Here is a 26,782-nt window from a genome sequence, read left to right as displayed (position 1 = left end):
TTTATATACAACTTTCTCATGTTTAAAAAACATACTACGTTATTATAGAAATTTTCACTATTTTTCAATACATTTTCCTAAGATTTTATCATAAAAAAATTTGAAGCACAAGAAGAGTCAAAAACATTTTCCTATGAACACCTGTATTCTTATTGCCTAGATTAAAAAGTATAGTTAACATTTTACTACATATGCTTTGTCATATATCTGTCTATCTCTCTATCCAACCATCAGTCCATCTTGTTTTCAATGTATTTCAAAGTAAGCTTATAGATATTAAGTTCATAGATAGTCCTTGGAGTGAAATCTGATCTTCTTTTAAATGATTTCCCTATTATTGACTGATTGTTCCCTTGCCATTTTTTCACTATTTTATATAAGACTTCATAAGAAGGATACACTTTTGTGGTTTAAAATAGTTTCTAGCTACAGTAGGGGAGAAAGATTGAAAAGCTAGATAGGGACCATATTGTGGTAGGCTTTGAATACCAAGGAAATTACAGCAAAATGTAGTATAACAGCTGTATTCTTGGAACTGGACAGCTCAGACAATTATTGGGTAAGTGGCCCTGGAAAAAGTATTAAACTTCTCTGAGGCTCTCTTTCCTCATCTGTCCAGTGAAGAGCCTATTATTGTCTTATGGGTAATTGTGAGGATTAAGTAACATGTATGCAGACTATCTGTGTTTCATAAACAGAAGATTTCCCAAAACAATAGTTTGATGAAAAGTTCAGGAAAGAAAATTCCTCAGAGGATTTACAGTAGTAGTACAAACACATGATCAGACCTGGATTTTAGGTGGTTTAATCCTACAGAATTATGTGTGATGGAGAAAAGTAAGGGAGAAAAAGTGGTAGACAGGTAGATATGATTCAATTTAACAAACATTTACTGAGTAGATATGAAGCACCCTGCTAGATGCCTTGGGAATACAGAGTAGAGTGAGAGCTTGACAATTACTGCAGAGACTTGTAAGGAATGAAACAATGCTGTGAAAGAGCTGGAAAACTGAGCAGAATCCATCTATCCAACTGATAAATATTTGTTTTGCTCTCGCCCTACAACAGTCATGGTTCTAGATGCTGACAATGAAGCATGGGGAAAACAGACAAAAATCCTTGTCCTCATTAGCACACATTCTCTGGAGGAAGATAGATAATGTACAGATAAATAAGTGATGAATAGAAATAATAAGAAGTACCTTGAGGAAAAATAAAGCAATGAAAAGCAGTGATGAGGATGCCTCCGAGAATGAGCTGTTTAAGCAGAGAACTGGAAAAGTTTAAGTAAAATTGTGTCATTTTTGGAGCAAACAGACTTCCAGGTACAATCAACTGAAATGGCAAAGACTGGAGGCAGGAATGGGCTTGGAGGAACCCCTGGGAGGGGAATGAATGGGACTGGAGTGGAGAGAGAAAGAGGGAACGTGGTAGGAACTCAGGTCAGAGAGAGAGGCAGGGCTCAAGTGGGGTCATTGGTAAGGAGACTGGCCCTTATTCTGAGAAACATGGGGAACTACTTGGAGGTTTTGATAGGGGAGCGATGTGATCTGTGCCAAATTTTAAACGGTGATTCCCTTGACTGCTCTGTGGAGTACAGACTGGAGTGGGGCTGTGGTGGGGATTGTGGGAGGAAGGACAAGTGACTGAAAACTGGGAGGGTGCTGCAATTGTCCAGGGGTCTCAGAATAATGTGGCCACAGGGCAGGGAGTGAGAGGTGGTCAGACTTGGGCGTTTCATCAAGGCAGAGTCAAGATGATGCCTTGATGGACTGAATTCAGGGTGTGAAAGAATGAGCAAGGTCAAGGGTGATTCCAGATCTTGACATGGAGAGATGCAAGTGTTTTAGGTAATAGAAAAATGAGCAAAGAGTTCTGGCAGCACACAGGACGAGCAGTTACTTTTGACAGGGGTGATGGAGGAAGAGCAGATGAGCACTGAAGCTGTGGGTGCAAACTTTTGGGAAGATCTCGCCCCCAGGGTGGTAGAAATGCAGGGCTGTCTCCTGAAAGGGGTGCTTTCTTACACTTTGCACCTTCGGGGCCTTGTTTGCCTCATTCTTAGTACTCAAAGAAGAGGTGAAGGAGCACCTAGGCTGAAGAAACGGCAGGAGCAAAGATCTTATGTTTCCAGGACAAGAGGAATAAAAGGTGTTGGGAAATCAGAGAAGCTTCTAGGCTGTTAGTTCCAAGCAGCTCCCTGGCTTCTCCTTTTTCGTGTGTGGGGGAGGGGAGCAGGCCCCAAGGGCAGCCTTCTTGTCTTCCCTTTTTTATGTTGCCATTGTCTTTGCTTCCTTTTGTCATTTTCTTTAACAAGACTGGCTGTAGAGCCTTGAATTTCCATAAATTCCTTCTTCCTCAGATGCCCAAAGGCAAACAACCTGTTCCTTAGGTTTTATGGAGTTTACCGTTAATCACTAAAGAATCTAAATAAACATTGAGAAACTACAAAGGTAAGAAATTCCTAATATCCAGAATATGAAAAAAGCTCATACAACTTAATATCAAAAAAATCTGATTTTAAAATGAGCAGAGGGTCTGAATAAACATTTTCCCAAAGAACACATATAGATGACCAACAGGTACATGAAAAGATGCTCAGCATCACTAATCAGAGGAATGAAAATCAAAACCACAATGAGATGCTCCCTCACACCTGCTGGAATGGCTATTATCAAAAAGACAAGCGATCACAAATGCTGACATGGATGTGGAGAAAAGGGAACCCTTGTGCACTCATGGTGGGAATGCAAATTGGTACAACCACTATGGAAAACAGTACAGAGGTCCCTCAAAAAATTAAAACTAGAACTACCATATGATCCAACAATTCCACTTTTGGGTATTTATCTCAGGAAGATGAAAACACTAACTTCAAAAAATATATACACCTCCACGTTCATTGCAGCATTATTTACAACAGCCAAGATAAAGAAATAATGTGTCCGTCAACAGATGAATGGATAAAGAAAATCTGATGTATATTTATATAAAATGGAATATTTTTCAGCTAAAAGAAGGAAGTCTTGACATTCCTAACAACAAGGGTGGACCTCAAGGACATTACACTAAGTGAAATAAGTCAGACAGAGAAAGACAAATACCGTATGATATCACTTATATGTGAAATCTAAAAACAAAACCAAAACCAAAAACACAAAGCACTCAAAAAACAAAAGAACAAGCTCATGGATACAGAGAACAGATTGGTGGTCGCCATAGGTGGGAGGTAGGGAGCGGGTGAAATGGGCGAAGGGAGTGAAAAAAGTACAAATTTCCAGCTATAAAATAAATAAGTAATGTGGCTACAATGTATAGCATGGCGACTATAGTTAATAATACTGTACTGCATATTTGAAAGTTGCTAAGGGAGTAGATCTTACAAGATCTCTTCCCAAGAAAAAACATTCTGTAACTATGGGTGGTGATGAATGTTAACTAGACTTACTGTGGTGATCATTTCACAATTTATACAAATATCAAATCATTATGTTGTACACCCAAAACTAACATAACACTGTATGTCAATTATACCTCAAAAAATTGTACTGGAGAAAAAGAAAGAGAAGGAAAGAAAGAAATTCCTTTAAGTTTTTAACAGCCTTAATTATGACTCCACGCCTGAGACAGTCATAGATATGAATCCACTTGAGAAACCTCTGTGTTCATTTGCTCAGGCTGCCATAACAAGGCACCACAAACTGGGTGACTTAAACCACAGAAATTTATACCGTCTCACACTTCTGGAGACTGGAAGCCCAATTGTCAGCAGGGTTGTTCCTTCTGAGGGCTGTTAGGAAAAATCTGTTCCATGACTCTCTCCCATCTTCTGATGGTTTGCTGGCAATTTTTAGTGTTCTTTGGCTTGTAGATATATTCCCCAGTCTCTGCCTTTATCTTCACATGGTGTTCTCTCTGTGTGCATGTCTGTGTCCAAATTTCCTTTTGCATAAGAACTCCAGTCATATTGAATTAGGAGCCAACCCCATTTCAGTCTGACTTCACCCTAAATTAACTAATCACATCTACCATGACCCTATTTCCAAATAAGGTCACGTTCTGAGGTACCAGGGGTTAGGACCTCAACATATGAATTTTGGGAGGACATAACTCAACCCATAACAGCCTCCCTCTGCAGTTTTTGTATTCCTGAAGTTAGATGATCAAATCTCCTCTCCTTTAACATATAAGTGTTAAGATCCTGTCAGGGTAATTTTGAATCTTTTCTTAAAGACAAAGAGAAGCCATTGAAATGTTCTTGGAAACAGGTTAGACTTTGGAGACAGACTGCCTGGGTTCTTGTATATTGGATGTACCACATATTGACAGTGGGACCAGGAAAAAATCACTTAGCCTATGTGTTCCTCAGTTTCCTTTTACATGAAATGGGGATAATAATAGTACTCACCACATGAAGTTATACAAATTAAATTAGTTAAACATGTAAAGAGCTTAGAAGAGTGCCCAGCATAACATGAACACTCTATAAAAATTGACATATATATATGTATATATATATATATATATATATATTTTTAAACAGGGGAGGTATATGATTAGGTTTTTATTTTTAAAGACCACTCTGGTTACTGCGGGGAGGACCAGATTATAGGCAGGTCTGAGTGGATGCAAAGCTAGCCAAGCATCTAATGAAATGGTCCAGAAGAAGGATGCTGCTGACATCTAGACTGGGATGGGTACAGAAGGATGGAGAGAAATAGACTGATTCATAACTTTATTTAATAGTAAAACAGAAAAGAATTTCTTAAAATCCCATCAGGGTAGAACATTAGCTTTTGGTTAGTTTCTGTACTTTTAATTACCAAAGCAGGTCTGATGACCTCCATACTGAATGATATTCATCTCACTGGGCATCTGGCTCATCTTGGGGATCCCCTCACAGTTCTGAACTAGAGGGAGAAAGTCAAAAATGAAAAGTGAAGATTTCTTGGGACAAACATGGTTGAGAAAGAATCTGTAATATTGCCCACTGGTAGAAGGTGGTAATGAAGCAAAGGTAAAGAAGCTAACTCATACCTCTGACTTTTGAACTTGATTTGGCCAGGAAGATAGTAAAGCCAGGAAAAAAAATATATAATCAAGAATCAGTCTTGAGAAGTGGGATAAAGTCAGCTTTTAATATCTTAAGTTCAAGGTCCTATGTTGAGTTTAAAAAAGGAGCAAACATGTGGACTCATCTAACCATCAGTTAGAGATGTGGACCTCCCTCTGAAGAGAGCAGATGAGTTAGAATAGAAGTGAAAATTGAAGATGTGAACGTGGATGAAATTGTCAAAGAAACAAATGTAGAGAGAGATGAATTTCAGAGGAGTTATCAAAAAGCCAGATAAGGAAGAGTAAAAAGATAACCAGGAAAGTTCAGATCAATAAAAACCAAAGTAGGAGACAGTGTTAAGAGGGAAGAAATAGTGAAATGTGTTAAATACTGCCTTGAAGTTAAAACAAATGGAAACTAAGAAAAGATTATTGGATATGACAGTTATAAGGATGCCATGTCTTTGTTAATTGATAATACAAGACACAGCTAAAGGATTTAAATCATGTATGAGCATATAGGAAGTCAATGGTAGAATTTTAGGTTAAAAATGACAGAATAGTAGAGAACCCAGGAAAAAAATTGTTGCAAACATGGAAATGTGATGACTGACAGAGGTGAATTCTAATCAGTGGAGGAAAAAAACACTGTTCAATAAATGGCACTGAGATTATTGGTTATCTATTTGGAAAAAATAAAATTGGTGTCCTACTTCATATTGTATTTTTAAAGAATTTAATTTCGTGTAAGTAAGAAGTTATATGTGAAAGTAAAAACTTTACTTTTTTATAAAATGTAGAGGAAATTCTTTAAGACTTTGGAATAGAGAAAGATTTAAACAAAAACTATAAACTATGAAAGGTAAATAACTGACAAACACAACAGTTTTGAATTAAGAACTTCCAGTCATCAAAAGACATAAAAGACATAAAGAGAATGAAAAGACAGGATACAAAATTAGAAAAGGTACTTTAAACACACATACATATTTCAAGAAATTAGCTTATGTGAATATGGGAACCAGCAAGTCTGAAATCTGTAGGGTAGATCAGCAAGCTGAAAATTCTCAGGGAGGAGCTAATGCTGCCATCTTGGGGTAGGATTTCTTCCTTAGAGAAACCTGTTTTGCTCTTAAAGCTTTCAACTGATTGGATGAGGCCCACCCATATTAACGAGGGTAATCTTTACTTAAAGTAAACTGATTATATGTTAACTGCACCTGCAAAACACCTTTACAGCAAACTCAGAACACTGTTTGATTAAATAACTGGGTACTCTAGCCTAGCCAGATTGACACATAAACTATTACAGTCTCATTCCCGAACTACAAGTTATGAAATGTGTTTGTTCAAGATGCTTTTAACAGAGCATGGTTTGGACTCCGTAAAAGCTGGGAATGTCCCTATAGAAACCAAATTACATATCACAGAACATCTGAGGGAAGAAGTAATGTAAGTATGTTATTTTTATCATTAACAACCTCGCCTCTAAGCCAAGGGAGATTGGCTAGAGGTAAGATGAAAGGAAGGGAGGAACTGACTACTGCTAGATCACAGGGAAAAGAGCTTGTGACTTAGAAGCTATGCTGTGCATAATACTATCTTTTTGAATGTCAAAAACTGAAAGGAAACATGCCTACAGGAAAGAATATATCAAACTTTGTGAGAGTGCATTAATGATAAAAAAAAATGCAAACACAGCTGGGACTACCCAAATTACTTTTATCTTTTTATTAGTTTTTTTTTACTTTTCCTAATTTCTCCATCCCATGCTATTCTTCAGCAAAGGTAACTTCAAACAAAGATAAGTAATGACAACAAGAAAACATCAACATGGAACATATGTGTGTGTAAAAAAACTGGAAAGTAATAAAGAAATAAATGAAAAGGAGGAAAGAAACATAAACAAAAAGGTAGGAAGAAAAACCCAACTTCTCAGAAAACTTATTGAAGGAAACAGATAAAAAATTCCAACAACTAGTACAATATGGTCTCAGAGAAATCACAGACATCATGATCTATCGAAAGTATCTACAAATAGATGCAAGCATGTAAGGAGGATAAGATAACCTAAAGAGTTTAAAAGCCAGTTCGCATAATGCTCTCAAGGTTCATCTATGTTGTGTCATGTGTCAGAATTTCCTTCCTCTTCAAGGCTGAATAATAGTCTGTTGTATGTACGTACCACATTTTGTTTATTCATTCATTTGTTGATGGACACTTGGATTACTTCCACTTTTTGACTATTGTGAATAATGCTGCTATAAATGCTGGGTGGACAAATGACTCTGCTTTCAATTCTTTTGGATATATACCCAGAAGTAGACTTGTTGGATCCTATGTTAATTCTATTTTTAATTTTTTGAGAATGCTATCCTGTTTTCCATAGTGGCTTCACAATTTTATATTCACAACAACAGTGCAGTAGGGTTCCAATTTCTCCACATCCTTGCCAAACTTGTTATTTTCTATTTTTTATTGTTGTTGTTGCTAGTAGCCATCATAAATGAGTGTGAGATGGTTATCTCTTTGTGCTTTTGATTGTGCTTCTCTGATGATTGGTTGATGTTGATCATCTTTCCATGTGCTTATTAGACATTTGTATGTCTTTGGAGAAATATCTATTCAAGTCCTTTGTCCATTTTTTGATTGGGCTGGGTTTGTTGTTGTTAAGTTGTATTAGTGCTTTATATATTCTGCATATCAACCCTTATCAGATATATGATTTGCAAATATTTTCCTTCATTTTGTAGGTTGCCTTTTCACTCTGTTGATTGTGTCCTTTGATGCACAGAAGTTTTAAATTTTGATGTAGTCCATTTTTTTCTATTTTTACTTTTGTTGCTTATATTTTGGGTATCATATCCAAGAAATTATTGTCAAATCTAATGTCATGAACCCCTAGGTTTTTAATGTGTGTTCTCACTGTTTATAATTTTAAACGAATCTGTAATTACAGATTAATTTCTATTTAGAAAGATTTCTTAATAATCAAGTAGATTTATCTTAGTTATTTCTTTATAATTAATTTATAGCTTTCCAATTTTAGTGTCAAAAACTATGACCCAGGCCCTAGATTTCCATTCTTTAGAATTTGGTAAGATTTGTGGCTTAGAATATTTTAGTATTCGTATACACTTAGACTTTAGAAAAGAATGCATATGCTATGGTTTTATCTCTATGTACTATATAAGTATTTTCCTGCATTATCCAAATCCTCTTTTCTATTTATTTATTTATTTAAATTTATTTTTTAAGTTTAATTTTTGTTTTTTGTTTTGCTTGTTTCTAGTTTTTAAATTGTTTTAAAGTCGCAGTTTCTTTTTATTTATTTTCCACATCTTTGCTAACATTTGTTATTATAGCTTAAAAAAATTTAGTCTCTTTTTTATTATCTTATTTATTATTACGTAAACTATACGTAACATAATATTTACCATTTTGATTGTTTTTAAGGGAACAGTTTAGTGGCATTAAGTATATCCATATTGTTGTGCAGCCATCACTGCCATCCATCTCCAGAACTTTTTTCATCTTCCCAAACTGAAACTTTAACCTTAACCCTAACCCTGACTGTACCCATTAAACAATAACTCCTCATCTCCCCTGCCCACTCTATGCTCGCCATCCCCAACCCCACTGTTCATTCCGCTTTCTGCCTCTAGGAGTTTGACTACTGGGTATATCCCATGTAAGTGGAATCATACGGTATTTGTCCTTTTGTGACTGGTTTATTACAATTAACATAATTTCTTCAAGATTCAGCCACATTGTTGCATGTGTTGGAATCTTCTTCCTTTTTAAAGCTGAATAATATTCCATTGTATGTCTCCTGTTACTTTAAAAAAAAAATAGCCATCCTTGAGTGTAAAGTGGTATATCATTGTGGTTTTGATTTGTATTTCCCTAGTGGCTAATTATGTTGTGGACCTTTTTACGTGATTATTGGCCATTTGTATATCTTCTTTGGAGAAATGTCCATTCAAATCCTTTGTCAGTTTTTCATTTGGATTATTTTTTGTTGAATTGTAAGACTTCTTTACATATTCTAGATAATAGGCCCTTCTCAGATATATGATTTGCAAAATATTTTCTCCTGTGGGTTATCTTTTCATTTTCTTGATACTGTCCTTTGATGCACATAGGAAAGCTTTTAATTTTATGAATCAGTACATCTAGTTTTTCCTTTGTTGCTTGTTCTTTTGGTGTCATGTTAAGTAACTATTGTCTAACCCAATGTCAAAGAACTCTATGAAAAGAGTTTTATTGTTACAGCTCTAACATTTAGATCTAAGATCTGTTTTAAGTTAATTTTTGTATGTGCTGTCAGGCAGATATCCAAATTCATTCTTTTGCATGTGGATATCCAGTTGTCCCAGTATCGTTTGTTGAAGAGACTGTTCTTTCCATATTGTATTATTTTGACACCCTTGTTGAAAATCAATTGACCCTAGATGCATGCACTTATTTCTGGACTCTTAATTCTATTCCTTTGATCTATATATCTATCCTTATACCAGTACCACACTATCTTGATTACTGTAGCTTTGTAATAAGGTTTGAAATTGGGAAGTGTAGTCATCTGAATTTTTTTTTAAATGATTTGTTTTGGCTATCTGAGTCCCTTGCATTTCCATCTGAATTATAGGGTCAGCTTGTTAATTTCTGAAAAAAAGAAAAAAGCAATTTTGGAATTTTGATAGGGATTGTATTGAATCTATAGATCAATTCGGGGAGTAGTGCCACCATAATGATATTAAGCCTTCATCTCCAACAAACAAAATTTGTTTCTATTTATTAGGTCTTTAATTTCTTTCAATGAAGTTTTGTAGTATACCTACTTGTATTTGTATACTACAAAATAAATACTGTTATATATAACACTTACTCCATTTTGCTTCTAAAATTTCCAACATCTAAATATTAGATCTCTTGGATCTATTTTTAATATTCTTTAAATTGTTTTCCCCACAATTTCTTTTTTTTTCTGTTTTATAAATGAGTTAATTTTTTATCATTTTTTAGATTCCACATAGCATATGATATTTGTCTGTCTCTGACTTATTTCACTTAGTATGGTAACCTCTAGGTCCATCCATATTGCTGCAAATGGCATTATTTTGTTCTTTTTTATGGTTGAGTAATATTTCAGTGTGTGTGTGTGTGTGTGTGTGTGTGTGTGTAATCTTTATTCATCTGTTGATGGACACTTATGTTGCTTCCATGTTTTGCATATTGTAAATAACACTGCTATGAAGACTGGGGTGCATGTATCTTTTCAAATTAGAGTTTTCTCCAGATATTTGTCAAGGAGTGGGATTGCTGGATCCTATAATAACTCTATTTTTAGTTTTTGAACGAACCTCTATACTGTTCTCCACAATGGCTGCACCAATTTACATTTCCACCAACAGTGTAGGAGGGCTTCCTTTTTCCCATATCCTCTCCAGCATTTATTATTCATAGACTTTTTAACAACTGCCATTCTGACTGGTGTGAGGTGATACCTCATTGTAGTTTTGATTTGCATTTCTCTGATAATTGGCAATGTTGAAAATCTTCTCATGTGCCCATTGGCCATCTGCATGTGTTCTTTGGAGAAATATTTGTTTAGGTCTTCTGCCCATTTTTGGATTGGGTTGTTTTGTTTTTTTTTTGTTTTTTTTTTTTTTGATATTGAACTGCTTGAGCTGTTTGTATATTTTGGAAATGAAGCCTTTGTCAGTTGCATCATTTGCAAATACTTTCTCCCATTCCATAGGCTGTCTTTTCATTTTGTTTATGGTTTCCTTTGCTGTGCAAAAGCTTTTAAGTTTGATTAGGTCCCGCTTGCTTATTTTTACTTTTATTTATTTTGTCTTAGGAGACTGACCTAAGAACACATTGCTATAATTTATGTCAGAGAATGTTTTGCCTATGTTTTACTGGGGAAGCATTTTTAAAGGCAAGGTGAAGTGGGCGTGGGGGTGGGGGTGGGGAATTGTAGGGTGTGTGATCAGCTCATGAACAATTCTGATTGGTTAATGATGAGGTAACAGGGTAGGGTCACGGGGGTTAACATTATCAATCCTCAGGCTCCAGTAGGTCTGGGGACAATTTCTATTTCTTTATCTTTTTGCTCTTTGCTCTTGAAGGACTCTTTGATACGATCTTATAATTCACTAATTCAGTTTTCAGCAGTATCTATTTATCTCTTAACTTCTTGTATAATGTTTTCAACTTAAATATTCATCTATTTTTTTAATTTCCAAGGACATTCTGGTTTTCAGATGCTCCATTTTCCCAATGACCTGCCCTTGTCAATATTTAAATTTCAGTAAGAACATGAAGAAGATTTAAAAAGAATTTTCTCCTTTTCCTGCATTAATTCCATTTTAGTGAGAGGTAGCTGCTTTAATTTGGTCCTCTTCTTCTAAATGGTGGATCCTCTCTTTATGATTATTGATATTTTTATCTGCTCATATTTATAACTGGAGATCTAGATCATTTAGCATCAGTAACTGGCATCCCACTTGGAATTAGAGAGGCCATTGTTCAGTTCGCCATAGTGGGTCTTACCCTCTGAGGATGATGGTGGAAAGTTGGAAGTTGGTTTTTAGCAGTGAAACCACTGAGTTGTCTTTGAGTGGGAAGTCCTACCCCTTTCCTCACAGGAGATAATGCTTATAATGGTGACAGGATGCTGGGTCACTAAGTCTCAAATCTTAAATTGAGAGAAGTGAGGAACAGAGTAAGGAAGCAAAGAAATCAAGTATTTGAAACTATGGCTAGGGAAGAACTTAAGGTGTGATTATTGGCACAAAGAACTCAATGGAAACAAATAAATGTGAAGTTTACTAACTGTATGAGGGAATTGCACAGCCAAATAAGCCACAAACTCAGCCTCAGAAAACCTTTAACTGTAAAAGAATTCTCAGAACCCCAAACTTGTACCAGCAGAAAGTGGGCTATGAAAACTCCAAAAAAAAGTCTCCAAGAAGGGCTTACTTCCCAATGGCCACTTCAGATCTGGCCATGGAGGATAATGACCAAGGAAGAACCTCCCTGAGTGTGGCCACAGAAATTAATGCAGAAGGGTATTCATTCTTGAGAGCAGAACCAAGATGTAATCAAAGAACTTCCTCCACAGCCAAGACAGAAGATCTTCCCAATAACCACTCAGAAGGATCCCATCATTCATAGGGACCCTGACTGCTATGCATCTTACATTTTTCACTGAACTTGGTTCTAATGCAGTATATCTATGGAGAAGCATTTAGGAATCATTGTTCTGGAGAAGAGAGGAGGGATTCGCAGACGATAGCAGTTAACGTTTTCTAGTGTGCTAGGCACTAAGCATTGTCTCAGTGCGCACAGCTACTCCCCGAGGTATGTGCTATCATGATGTTATTCTACAAATGGAGACACTGAGATGGAGTCAGTAACTTGGTCAAGGTTACATAATGTAAGTTTTGGAGCCAGGATCCAAAACTCTAGGGCCTAGCTCCAAAGGGTTCACTCTTAACCCTGTCATATTTTATAATCACGGAAGTCTACTGACGAGGGATACATAAACCCCCAAAGGAGACAAGATATATATACAAATAAAGGAGACACTGAAATGTTTTCAAACTACCAGAATAAAGGTAGATTACCATCACTAACTTTTAAACTTGTTAGGGACTTGTTTTGTTTACTGATGAATTATCAGTTCCCACTTGGCCATCTGGCTCACAGTAGGTGTTCTATAAATATTTGTTGAATGAATGAAGACTGAATACCAGAGTTCTGTAATTTAGTCTAAAGTCCTTAAGCAACTTTGCCAAATTTGCCTTCACATCTCCAGAGTCTAGTGTGTTCGGCAGTCAACAAATGGTCCTTGAACTAAACTAAGAGAAAAGTGTACTGCGGTTTTACCTCAAGGCTGCTCATTGTTCCCAGTTTCCTTATCTTTGAAATGGAAGGTGTTCCCCTTCCCAACTCTACAGACTGGCTTTTTCAAAACATTATCACCTGCTTTAACCTCTTGTGAGCTTAGTTTGTATTCACTCAGGTGAACTTGAAATCTCAGGTTTCTTACTGTCTTTTCCACATGTATGGCCAGTTCTCAAGTTGAGTTTGCTGACAGTCGATTCTTTTTTGATACGCTGAGCTATACTGCTAATCAGCTGCACCTTTCTGTGTTGTAGTTATTTAAAAACCACATTGATCTCATTCACTAAGCCCGTATTGTGTGCAAGACTCAGAACTGTGGGAATACAGCGGTGATTGAGAAAGCCAGGGTTCCTGCCCTCATGGCACATAAAAGTGCTCCTATGCGTTTTAAAAGACTGGACAATAGGAATTCAATTGTAAAACAAAGCAAAAGGCATTTCTGCCCCTTATCCCCACAAACGATTTTTTTTAAAAAAATGGCAGTCGACCATGTGTTCCCAGTGGAGAAGGGAGGGAAGACAAGCCAAATCACAAACGAATCGCTTACTTTTCACTAGTCACAACTGGTGATTCCAGACTTCCAGTCAGTTCCCTCTGAATCGCCCAAAAAGGAAACAAACAAACAAAAAAATGCATTTCGATTAAAAAAAAAAAAGGCAGGCAAGACCAGCAAACAAAGTGTACTGACTTAGAGATCCTATGAGATCTAGTTTAATTGAAGCTGTCTTTAAACTATAATTGACAGTGATACCGTAACAATGGACTGATAACCACCCTGCCCCGGGCTGGGCACCACGGTGACGTCCCCACTCCCACGGACATGCTACCTACCCGGGGGTATCGTGGCCCCAAAGACACTTAAAGTGGATCAGCTCTTCTTTACCCAGATTCTCCCACCACATCCAGCATGGAGCTGCTGCTTGCAGAGTGCAGGCCATTCACTGAAGGAGTCTAGCTAGTCGCCTTGTCTGGCAGCGACGACAGTTAAAAAATAATGGAGCTATATCTCTAATAACAAAACCCGCCAGCTGTGAAAACTGGAGCCACATTTGTCACCATCGGGCCTCAGCATCTCCCGAGAGAGTTTGCCCCTGCCGCGCCCGTCAAGGCCCAAGGCCTGCGGTTAGTGGCTGCCCTGGGGTCCAAGGAGCCCTCTCCGTCCGGGAGGCTCGGGACGAGCCATTGCGCTCAGGCAGCCTCCCCCAGCGCCCGGCCGGGGTCCGCGGGCCGGAGGGCGTGCTCGGCCCGGAGGTGCCCAGGGCGGCTCTGACCCGGAGCTCCCGGCTAGGTTTGGCTTTGCCGGCGTCCTGCCCCTGCCCTACCCACCTCCAACATCCTTCATGCAAAAGGCCAAGGGTTTTTGACCCACCATTGCCCAGACCCAAGTTCACACTTAGGGCCCTTTCGCCGCCGTCCAGCGGGCAGAGAAAGCAGTCGTGCAGCAAGGCGAGAGCACTCTGTGAATGAAGGCAGAATCGGCGAGAAAACCATTTTTCCTCTTGGCTGCGCGCGTCAGCCGTCCTGAGGTAGTGCTGCTTCCCAGAGGAGCCCCTCACACCCCCGCCCTCCACGCTCCGCAGTGGCCACACACATCACGGGTGCCGGGCAGTTTGGAAATGGAGGCGTGAGCACGCTGGGCTGCGGGCTTCACACTGGGTGGGGGCGTCCTCGGACGGTGGGCAGGGAACCGCGCGCCCACCCCACCCCGGGAGGGCCAGGGAGCCCTGAAGGGCCCTCGCGGGCGCCGAGGCGGCGGGAGGCCGAGAGGCGGGGCGGGGGGAGGGGGCGCGAGGGTCCCCGCCGCGGAGGTTCTGGGGAAGCGGGAGGGGCAGCACCTGAGGAATCCGCCTCCGGCCGCGGCCACCGCCGCCTCGCTCCGCCCCGGGGAACTGAGCGCGCGGCGACCGCGCCTGCCAGAGAGACGCCAGCCACCGGCGGCGCTAGCACCTCGGAGGAGGGCGGCGGAGCGAGCGGAGCGCGGCGCTGAGACCGGCCTGGGGGTGGGGAGACGAGCCCCGGCCGAGGCGAGGGCCACCCCCTGGTCCTCTGCCCTCGCGCCCTGCCAGGGCCAGGTGAGCGGCTGCGGGGACTACGGGCGCGGGAGGCGGGGAGGTGAGAGGTCGCCAGCCGGGCGCGAGCGCACGCCTCTGCCCGGCAGGAGCTGCCCTTTGGCGGGCTGTGGACACCCTGCCCGCGCGGGGAGGCGCAGCGGCTTACTTTTTCTGGAGGGATCCGAAGGCGGAGCGGGAGTGTGAGCGCCGGTGCGTTTGTGTGGCGAGGGCGGGCTCGGGTGCCAGCCTCGGATCCGAACTCTCGCCTCAGCCCCCTGAGGGGACCCATTCCGTGCGGTCGGCGCCCGGAGGCCAAAGGCCTGTCACCCCGGCTCTTGGCGCCGCCTTTGTGGCGCGAGCGAGGGAGTCCGAGCGAGCGGGGCTGAGGGAGGCTGCGGCGCGGCGGGGAGCGCGCGGGACCGTCTCCCCGAGCCTGAGGGCCGCTGAGGGGGTCGCCCGGGCGAGGGGACGGCGGGGAGGGAGGCGCGGAGCTGACGGCGGAGGATGGAGAGAGCTGAGCTGGGGAAAGTTGAGAGCGTCCAGCGGTGGCTGGGCATTTGCTCAGGGTCCCTGGGCTGCTTTTCTCCACACCAAATGTCACTTGGTCACGAGCGCGCGCGCGTGTCTTCCGGCCCTCAGTCCCATTCTTCTGTGAGTGGCCGAGGACCACTCTTGTGCTGAAAGACACACAAAGGGTTGTGTTGACAGCTGACCTGACACAAGTAGACAGAGAGGTGCAGAGCATGCCCTGGTCGGGGAGGGTGATGCGGCGACGGTTTGTTCAAGCTGTTCGATTCCCTCAGTCCCTCCTCCGAGCTCCGTGAAAAGAAACTATCTGTTTGGATGCGGTTCGTGGGGCTTCTCAGCGAAACCGAGCCCATGTCGGGTGCAGAACACGGTCCATCTGCGTGGGGACAGCTGCTGCCTCCAGCGGAGGCGGACGGATCCCGGAGAAACTGCTCGGTCCTGCTCCTTTCCTCCGGGAGCGTGACTGTTACAAGGTCCTTACCCACCCCGCCCCGGCCCTCTGTCCTCTGTAGAGAAGATAGAAACCACATTTTAATTTCTACTTTTCACCACTTTAGAGTCCCCCCTCCACCTCGCCCTTGAGGTGGGAAATCCCAGTTAGATTTTATTTCAAAATCTAGCCATTTAAATATAGGGAAGAGCTTGTCCGAAAAAGGATTTTTCTTTTCATTCTTTCTTCTTTCTTTTTTTAAATTAAATGCCTCCTTAAAAATCTCTTTCCTCTGTACTTTTTAAACTTTAAATCTTGGAATTCTCTTAGAGTTTTGTGACTGTGCCGGTTCTTTTTCTTTCGAAATATTTCTACGTGGTTTTACAAATTGCAATACTGAAAACTTACAGAGAGAAAAAAAATTAACTGTTTTACTGAAAATAGTAATTGAACTAAGCGCATGTAGGCAATATGTTTAAAGGGAGTTTTCATTGACGAATATTAGAAAGTTATATGCATAGGGTAAAAATTTCAAACAGCAGTGTGAAAAGTAAGCCCTCTCTCCGACCTCATACTCTCAATGCCCTTAGTCCTTCTCCCTAGAGGCAACCACTCTCCTCTATTGTGTATCCTTCTGTAAGCTTTCTATTAGAATGGAATGAATTGTGGAAATAGAGGGGTGAAAGGAACTGAATGTAAGTAAAGACTGAGCTGTGTATCTGTGGTGATGGCTCTTAATTTGATATCCACTCATGTTGATATTAGACCTTTTTATTTGGCCTAAGACAGACAATTACCAGAGTGCTAAAAATCTTAGAACAAGTGTTCAGTGCAAAGCAGAACTATTAAACTGTTATCTCTCCTTTCCCTCTGTCACCTGTTTCTCTACACTTCATTTTTGTAAACTTTGTTGGATTTTTCCTCTACTTTGGAACTCTTTATGAAGTAGAGAATGAGAACTATGGTTTATTCCATCCAGTGCAGGGCATATGTGAAGACATTGGAAAGACATATGAATACACCCGTTGACTTGAAATTATATAACAATTTCAATGGTATGGGAGAAATATGAAGGCCAAGTTTAAGACAGCTGGTCACATCTCTTAGTTCCAGGCCTGGATTTGCCATAAACGAAGTAACTTTCTAAGAAATGCTTTTGTTTCCTCCTCAGTTAAATAAAGGAATTGAACTATGTGGCTTCTGAGCGTCCTTCTAACTCCAAAATTCTGTGATTTTTGGTAAAATGGTCATTCTGTAGGTGTTCTGAGACTGGCTAGGGATAAACCAGTTGGATCTTTGAATATTAGACAGTGGAGTGACCAAAAAAAAAAAAATTCCTAAATGGTAGATTCTTAAAGAGGAAGTAAGAGATGTTTAAACAACATTCCTGCTCTTATGAGATTGATATCACTCGAGAGCAGCTACTTTACTTTCCCACAAAATGTCTGTTTATGTTACTGATAGGGCCAAACCCTGGGCTGAATGGGCCTCTGTGCATCACCTTGTATGGCTAAGGAGAGTGAATTTTCTTCACAGCTCACGGTGCCATTTTTAGGGAAATTACTCTTACCAAACTCTTACTTTTCTTTTTGGTGAAATGGAAATAAAGTTCATTGACCTACTTCAAAGGGGCTGGACATAATTTAATTAGTAATTCTCAAAAGTATTTAGGATATGAACAATCCCGATAGCTAAGCTATTTCAGCTACTTTATAAGTATTCACTTAGAGCTCATGTTCTTAGTAGGGAACTTGTCTAATCTCTAAAACACCTGCAACTAATGATTCCTGGATGATGCTGGGAGCTGAAGAGTGATTGCAAAGTTATGAAAGTAAAAAGAATTAGCAGATTTTAGTCACTATATATGATCTCAATTAAGGGATTTCAAAAGTACACCATAAATGGCAATTATAAAAAATCATTCATATTAGGAAGGAGAGCTCATACTTTAAAGCTTCAGAGTCACAAGTAAAGAATACTATGTAATTAGTTCGAATGTTGGTAATATAAATAAATTATAGTTACGTTTTGGGAATTGTTTGACTGGGATGATAAGAATATGAACTAGAACTATGGATTCGTAAGGATGCTTAGAGTAATCTTGATTGACAAAACTAACAAAAGCAAGGGAAAATTAAGTACTAATCATGTTCTTCTAAAATGGAATAGTTCCTATTTTTCCACCTTATTTTGCAACCTTGTCACATGATTATGTGTTTTTACAGATATCTTATATTGCAGGTACATTTTTACTCTGATTTTTCATAAATAATTTCTATAATTTACTTTCTATTATGTGCAATTAGCTTATTTTATCATAATGTAGTTAGCGCTTCCTCTATTTTAGGGTTTCCAGTATTAAAAAAAAATGACCACTTTCATGAATGTAACTTTTTTATTCTTCTCTTAAAAAAAAAAAACTTAGTATTGTTTCCCTAGAGAGGCAGTACAGTGTAGTTCTAAATAGATGGGCTCTAAAATTAAAGGTTCAGTGTCCAAAAACATAGCTCCATCACTTATTGACAATATTAGGCAAGTAACTTATTTTCTCAGAGCTTTCTAATCTGTAGAGTGGGTTTAGTAATAGCTCTCTATAAGGTTAAGATAAAAAGTAGTAATACATGAAAATACATGTGAATGTTAGCTCTTGTTTTTATTAGGAAGTTTTCCAATTTCTCATATTTTCCAAATTACTTTCCAGAAGGATTATATACATTTATATTTCATTAACAATCTGTGTGTGTGCTTGTTATTTTAAACATTTATATTATTGTGACTAATTTGATCAGTGTAAAATTGTATCCCTTTGTTTTGATTTGAATTTCTTTGGTCTTGTGCAAAGTGAGAGGTAATTTTTTCAACAGTACTGCTACAGTTTTCTGCATGGAGTGGTGGTAATTTCATCACCTCTGTCATTTTGAACTAGACTATAAGATAAGGAAGAAGGACAGATGCCTTAATAGGTTCTTTCAGATTAATTGTAGTTTTCTTGTATCCTCAGTCAATGGTAATTTTTACTCATCACTATTATTTTTAATCTTAAAAATATAGTTGTTAAAATTAATAAATCATATTCGATATTAATTCCATTTAAGTAAAATGCAATCCTCTCTTTTTTCCCTTGAAGGGGTGATTTATAATTAACATTATTGTGATCCAATTTGGTGGATTTTTACTAGGAATGCTTTTTAAAACTTGGGAAAATCAGAGAGAGAGAAAGTTTCATGATCCCTAATCATGTTATCTTTTGGCTACAAATAGATAATGAAGTTATATCCTCTGACTTGAGTTCTTATATAGTCAAGGTAATTTAGACTACACAAAAGCATGCCCTTGTAAGTTCTGGAGTTCCAGCGGCCCTGATATTTCTGGCAAACACACACCCAACGTGGATAACAGCAGCTCTTTGTGCTGCTGAGCCCCAGGAGGGCTTCCTATTGTGTACTCTTCCTTCCCTCCCATTCTTGACTGACTGGTGATAGCAACTCCTCCAAGTCCAGATGTGAAGCTCCCACAGGGGCGCCACTCTTTGCCCCAGCTCTGCATTTTCCCCTACCACCCACCCCTTCAGTGCCTTAGCTTTTGTCCCATGGCATGGAGAATTCACTATCTGTTCAAGGTTGTGGTTTCAGATTTTATTTTTAATTTATGTCCAGGCCTTATGACTGTCTTCAACAGCCCCAACAGTAGAGACTGTAGGCATGATTAACATAGATTAACACATAATCAGCACTGGATAAATGTTTGTTGCTATGAACCATATCTTGGATGGTCTTCTCTGTTCCTGGGCATGGTTCTATTTTTATGGTAAAAATAAAAAGCAAGCTCCAGTTGTGTGCTGGATTGCTGTCTGCCTATATTACCAAGGTTAGGAGTTAGGAAACCTGCTTGTTCTGCCTCTTTTTACTTGTGTGTTTAGGGGAGATTCTTAACTCTTATGCCTTTTTTTTTTCTGAAAAATAGGATTAAGAATTAAATTACTGCTCTAATGATCAGCCTTCTTCACAGAATTGTTGTGAAGATAAAATGAAATAATAAATGTGGACATGTTTTAGAAAAAAAAAGGTGTACAGATACATATTACGTTGTCAGAATTACACATTAATACTGCACTTCCTGGAGTGTCCATATCTTTGAGAAAGCCTCATTTCAGTGTGGAGCTACACTTGGAGCTTGGAGTTAGATGAAAATTCCTGGTGCTCAGCCAAAATTCTGGAGGGGTGGGACCTACTGTTCTGCATTTTCACAACCCTTCTGAAGCTGAACCACTGCTCTAGGGAAAAGGAAATGTCAACAACCAGTAGAAAAAGTGTTCTTCTGCTAGTTAAATATTAGTTGTAATCCAGAAATATCATAACATCACTTTTGCATGTTGAGTATGAAATAAAAGCTAGCTATTTTCATTAGCTGCTGTTTGCCTTTTAACCTCTCAAAATTTAATTCAGAGCAGGAATTGTAAACTCAGATGCCTTTAGGGGCCAAGCAGGTAATGTGAGTGAGTGGAACAGGACACCTAATACAGGTGATGAGTTCTGGTGGCAAGAAAGTCTGAAGGTGGCACGATTTCTAAAGCTCCACTGATGTTTGTCCTGTGGGAATGTGTGTCACTGTTGCCAGATCATTTGATTTTTTCAAGTGGAGCTGGAAATTCATATTTTCAGATGAATTTACATATTGGCAATAAATTTTAAAAGAAACATATGGACCCAACAAAACAAATCTGAAAGCCAGATAATTTCCAACTTCTCAATTAATTAACATGGGTGAAAATATTAGCAATTGAATGAGTATGATGACAGAAGAAAGGACCCTTTCAATATTATTTAACATTATTAGTAAAGAAATGTGTATGAAAACCCCACAGACATATTTCAACTTTCAGAGTATAAAGATTTAGTAGATCAATAATATCTGGTGTTGGCAATGGGGTAAAGAAATGGTTATTGTTATACACTGTAAAATGAAGGCAAATTATTACAACTTTTCTGGAGAGCAATTTGGCATCCTGTATTGAGATTTTAAACGTCTCTATCTACCCTGTCCCTTGCAACGTGTGGTTATTTAAATTTAAATTAACTAATATTATATAAAACTAAAGATTCTGTTTCTCAGTTGCACTAGTCACATTTTAAGTACTCAGTAGTTGCATGTGGCTGGTGGCTATTATATAGGACTGTGACAACATGGAACATTTTCATAATTGGAGAAAGTTCTTATGGACAGCACTGATTTGAACTCTGACTCAGAAATTTCCCTTCTAGGAATTTGTTAGAAAGAAAAGATGAATGGCCAAAGGCATATAATTAAAATATCGCCTGAAACATTTACAACAGTAAAAAAATTAGAAACAAACACTATGTTTTTACTAAAAATTAGGTTGCCATTAATATCCATGGTATACCGTTATGTGAAAATATCCTTATTGTAGAATGATTTTATTTATTTGGGTAGATAGTTTAGGTCCATGGAGATTAGGGGAACAATTTTTCTGTTCCAACAAATGATTATAACAAAGCTTTCCCTTTTTAGCTCATAGCTCTTCTCATATAGTTGAATAGGTTGACTTTCAGTAAAAGACAAGCAGAAACACTTGACAGCTCTCCAAGCTGCAGCAGTAGCACGTGGGTGCCTGTTAGAAATTCAGAGTCTGAGGCCCCGCTCCCAGCAGCCCGAACGGGAATTTCTGGCAGGGCCCAGGAATCTGTGTGTTAACAAGCTCTCCACGTCCTGCCTGTATCTGACTCCTATCACAGAATCTCTCAAGCTTTACTTGTTTTAACGGCCAAGTGAGATCTCCTTGAACTCAGCCTAGGCACCATTCTAGGTGCTTCAGGGGCTGCAGTGAAGAAAACTAACAAACATCCCTTCCTGATGGGGACCAAACAATAAGCAAAAGAAATGAGCAAAATAGGTTGTATTTTAGGTAAGGAGGAGTACTCGAGAGGAAACTGAAGCAGAAAGGGGACCCCGAAAGTGAGATGGGAGTGGAGATTCTCTACAGGGGGTCCCTGAGAAGTGACACCTAAGTGAGGACCTGGAGGCTGCTAGGGACAGAACCTCGGGAAGTTCAGAGGAAGAGCATTCTTGGCGGTCAGGTGAGGGGTAACGAGGCGGCCACTGCTGCTAAAGAGGGGAGGCAAGTTGGGGGGTGGGATTAGGTCAGAGAGGTAATCTAGACCTCTTGACTTCAGAATTCTTTGTTCTCTCTAGTGTACCACACTCCTCGAATTCTTTGGTTAATCAGTTTGTAAAGAGATCAGACATCCTTAAATTCACTGTTTTTCAGTGTGATCTGTCAACACCTGCCTTATTCGCCTGGGGTGCTTGTTAAATGCGGATTATTGGTCTCTTGACCTGCTGAATTGGAGTTTCTGAGGTGGGACCCTGGAATGTGCATTTTAGCAATCTTCCCAGGTGGCTTTTATGGACACAGAAGTTTTAGAACCACTCCTCACATTTATCATTCTGTAAATTCAGTTTTTATAGAGCAGGTGCACCTAAAGTTGTCACCACTGCCTGTGGAGGTCACGATGAGAAGATGTAATCGTACAATGTCTCATTTAGTCCCTGCATTTTTAAACTGATTAAATCGACACTACTTACAGCAAGTTTATGTGTTTATCTCTGTTGGGGTATTCGGGAACTGAGAGACTGTTACCATGGCCCTTACCCACGTCAGAAGAGGGAGGAACCTTTTCACTTGAGGATTCTGTCTCTCCCTCATCCAGTCTGTTCTGTTTTTTGGAAAGGGCAAATTTAAATTTATTTGATTTTTTAAATCACATTTTCTTTTTTTCCTTCTTTTCCCTTCTCTTTCTCCCTCTGTCTCTCTCCCTCTTGTTTCTTTTCTTCTTCCTCTTCTCTTATTCTTGAAATCTAACCATCCTAAGTTAAACACCATTAATATTTTGGTTGCCATTCTTTCATGCATTTCTATGCATATTTATATATATTCACCAGCAGAAACAATTTTACATAATGGAATCATATGTTTTTAAAAAAAAAAAACTGTAGTCACATCTTTTAAAAAATTCAGGAAGCCTAAATCCCCTCTTTACCCTCCCTTTTCACCCCAACAATGTGGCTAATCTGCTATTTGTTTTGTTAAAACATTTTCCATGATCATGAACCTTATATAAATATTGTGTATTTTCAGCATCTTATATATACTATCATATTTCATATATATAATTTCTTTTTCACTTAATACTTAACAAAACATAAGGGATATACCTCTAAGTCAAATGGTATAGCTCTTATTTATTCCTTTAAATGACTACATAATAGCCTGTGGTGTACATATTCTACAGTTAAACAACCATTAACTTTACTGAAGCATATTTATTTTAACTAAACAGAAACCGAAGCTGTATACTAAATGACAGATCCAATTACATACTTTAAGAATATTTTTGTAAAGCAAAAAAGAAAAAATACCATAGACAAATGATAGATTGGAAAAAAAAAAAACTCTGTGTATGCAGATAAAAGATTACCATCTCTGGTATATAAGGAACTCTTCATAAAATGATAATAAAAATATTTTCTAAAATGTAGCTTTAAAATAGTTTACAAATGATATGATTAGGTCATTCACAGAAACACAAGTCCAAATGGTCAATAAATACGAAAACTACTTAGCCTCATCAGCTGTTTGGAAATGCAAGTTAAAAACAATAGTAAGCTACACTTGACACCTTCTTGATATTAATATAGAACTTTAATCCACATTAAAATTCCCACAACTAGTTTGTCCACTGAAAATCTTAGTTCTTTTCTAGGATTTCTGGTTTGCTGAGGGAATTGGAGGGGAGATTGACTTTTATTCCCTCTCAGCCTTAGCTCATAGCACAAGGGAGAGAACAGAGCTTGGAAAACTAAAGTTTGATATCAATTGTAGGGCTTCTTATTTTTAATTCCAAAGGGTTTTCTTCCATTTGAAAACAGAAATTGTTGGATTTTAGAGCGCAGATCAATCCTGAGAGGAAGACAGAGCCGGAGGGTTTTACTTGACTGCCCAAGGTCACCCAGCTACTCCTGCATACTTTCTGGTTTACCGTCTTGTTCCTCAGTGTCTTCTCATACCTTTAATTGCAGCTGATACACAGAAATCATATTTCAAGAATTTTTCCATTTTCAAAACTGTATTAAATACAAAACACTTAGGGAGCTTATACTTCCTTTAAGTTGTTTAGATTTTTCAGTAGAAATAGTAACATATGAGAACAATATAAAAAACTAGGAAAGACACATTACTATTACCCTTACAAAACGAGCTCATTCCCCAATTTTGCTTCAAGTACTTAATGATTTTGCAAATGGTAATATTTTTAAAATTTTTTGGTAACTTTGACTCTCAGGTCTTTTAAATTGGTTTGCTTGACTCTGTCTTTCCTTTTGTCTGACCTATTTTTTATGCCTTGAACATTGTTTCATATCAGTTTTGACCTTGATCAAATGCCTTCAATGGCTTCCAATTGTTTACCTTAGCATTTCCCAGAGGGTGTCACCCTAAACATTAGTATTCCAGTCTAATTCTGTAAGTTTCATGGAACAGAACAAAAAACTAAAGATGTTAAGCAGTAACAAATTCATTATATCCCCAAAATATATGGGGAGGGAAGAGGGAAGGGCAATTCTTGCATGTTAATTCAGGTGCTTGATGATGTCATCAAGGACCCAAGTTCTATTGGTCATTCTCCACCATCCTTAGTTTGTTGGTGGTTGTCTTCCACCTCGTCCATTCATTATTTCAGGGTGTCAGCAGCACACCCAAGCCTCACATAGCTTTGATGAGAGTCAGAAAAATGTTCTGTTTCTTCAAGCTAAACCATTTTTAAGGAGTTTACCATCATACATAGATGTCCCAAGTCACATTGACCAGGATTTACCACATGCTCACGTGTAAGCCAGTCACTGACAAGGAAAATGGAAATACCATGACTGGTGTTGAATGATCAAGATTCACCCCAGAGCCTGGGGAAAGGTCCGCTCTCTGAGATGAGCACATAGAACTTTGGGGTTGTTAATACTGAAGAAAATCAGGAAATGGCTTGATTAGGCAACCAGCAGTGTATGCCATGAAATCCAATTTCCTCAGTTCCCTTCAAGGTTCTTCATAATCTGACCTCATGATAATCTAATATAAAAGCTCTATTTTGGCTGTCTCTCTTACCTTTCTCACATGCATTCCTGCCTATGGCTTGGCTCACATTTCTCTCAGAAATCTCTTCCTATTCCCTAGAGCTGGCTGTGGCTATTTAAATTAAAATTAATTAAAATTAAATAAAATAAAAAATTCAGTTCTTCAGACACACTAATTGCATTTCAAGAGCTTAATGGCTACATGAGGCTAGTGGGTACAGGTACAGAGTATTTCCACCACTGCAGAAAGTTCTATTGGATAACACTACTCCAGAGATTCTTGCAAATCATACTTATTATTTAACACAGTGTTTGCCAAACTACAGGTCAGCTATATCAGAATCAACAATAGATGCTGTTCATTTTTTAATTCCAGTTTTTCTGAGCTGTAATTGACATATAGCACTGTATAGTTTAAGGTGGAAAGCATAATGATTTGACTTACATACATAATGAAATGATTACAGAATGAGTTTAGTGAACATCTATCATCTCATATAGAAATAAAATTAAAGAAATAGGAAAAACATTTTCCTTGTGATGAAAATTCTTAGGATTTACTCTCTTAACAACATTCATATATAACATAGAGCCAATGTTAATTATATTTATCATGTTGTACATTATAGCCCTAGTACTTACTTATCTTATAACTAGAAGTATGCACCTTTTGATTGCCTTCATCTAATTCCCCCTCCCCTCACCCTCTGGCTCTGGTAACCATAAATCTGACTTCTTTTTCTATGAGTTTGTTTGTTGGCTTGTTTTTGATGTATAATTGACCTACAACACTATGTTAGTTCCTGTTACAGAACATAGTGATTTGATATTTCTATACATTTCAAAATGATCACCATGAAAAGTCTAGTTACTGTCTGTCACTATACAAAGATATTACATCATTATTGACCATATTCCCCACACTGTACATTTCATACCTGTGATTCATTTATTTTGCAACTGGAAGTTTGTACCTTGTAATATCCCTCACTTATTCCTCTCCTTGCCGCACCCTCCTTTGGCAACCTCCTGTTTGTTCTCTGTTATCTATGAATCTGTTTATATTTTGTTATGTTCGCTCATTTGTTTTTTTTTATATTCGACATATAAGTGAAATCATACAGTATTTCTTCCTCTGTTTGACTTATTTCACTTTCATGTTGCAAATGGCAGGGTTTCATTATTTTTATGGCTGAGTAATATTCCATTATATATAATGAAATATTACATATGATGGGATATTATATATAATACATACCTTATATATTTATCCATTCTTCTATTGATGGGCACTTAGAATGCTTCTATATCTTGGCTGTTGTAAATAATGCTGCAACGAACATAGAGGTGCATAGATCTTATCTAATTAGCATTTTGTTTTCTTCGGCGTTTTTCTTCAATTCCAGGAGTGAAATTGCTGGGTCATATGGTAGTTCTATTCTTAATTTTTTGAGGAATCTCCATACTTGGATTTGAAAACAGTCATATTTCTGAGATAATGGATCAATGGATCAATGCACGAAGCACAGTGCCTGGTACAAAACAGACCCCCAGGAAATGTCAGTGCTTTCTCTTCATCAGACTTGCTGAATGACAGGCCTCAGACTTCATCAGAGAGTAGCAATTATTAAATGTGTCACCTGCCAACTAATATTACCAA

At 38.7% G+C, this 26,782-nt stretch overlaps 1 protein-coding gene across 1 annotated transcript in view; it reads left to right on the top strand.

The window, feature by feature from the left end:
- Window positions 1-14,874: 14,874 nt before the first annotated feature.
- Window positions 14,875-26,782, top strand: part of GREB1L (GREB1 like retinoic acid receptor coactivator) — a 213,073-nt gene continuing 201,165 nt past the window's right edge. Inside the window, exon 1 of the mRNA XM_064481548.1 lies at window positions 14,875-15,041. The gene's annotated coding sequence lies outside the window, so the exon portion shown is untranslated. The remainder of the gene's footprint in view (window positions 15,042-26,782) is intronic.

Source organism: Camelus dromedarius, chromosome 32, assembly GCF_036321535.1.
Source record: "Camelus dromedarius isolate mCamDro1 chromosome 32, mCamDro1.pat, whole genome shotgun sequence".
NCBI classification, from domain to species: domain Eukaryota; kingdom Metazoa; phylum Chordata; class Mammalia; order Artiodactyla; family Camelidae; genus Camelus; species Camelus dromedarius.
The sequence above is the reverse complement of the archived record's forward strand: the minus strand, read 5'-3'. Positions and strand labels throughout refer to the sequence as shown.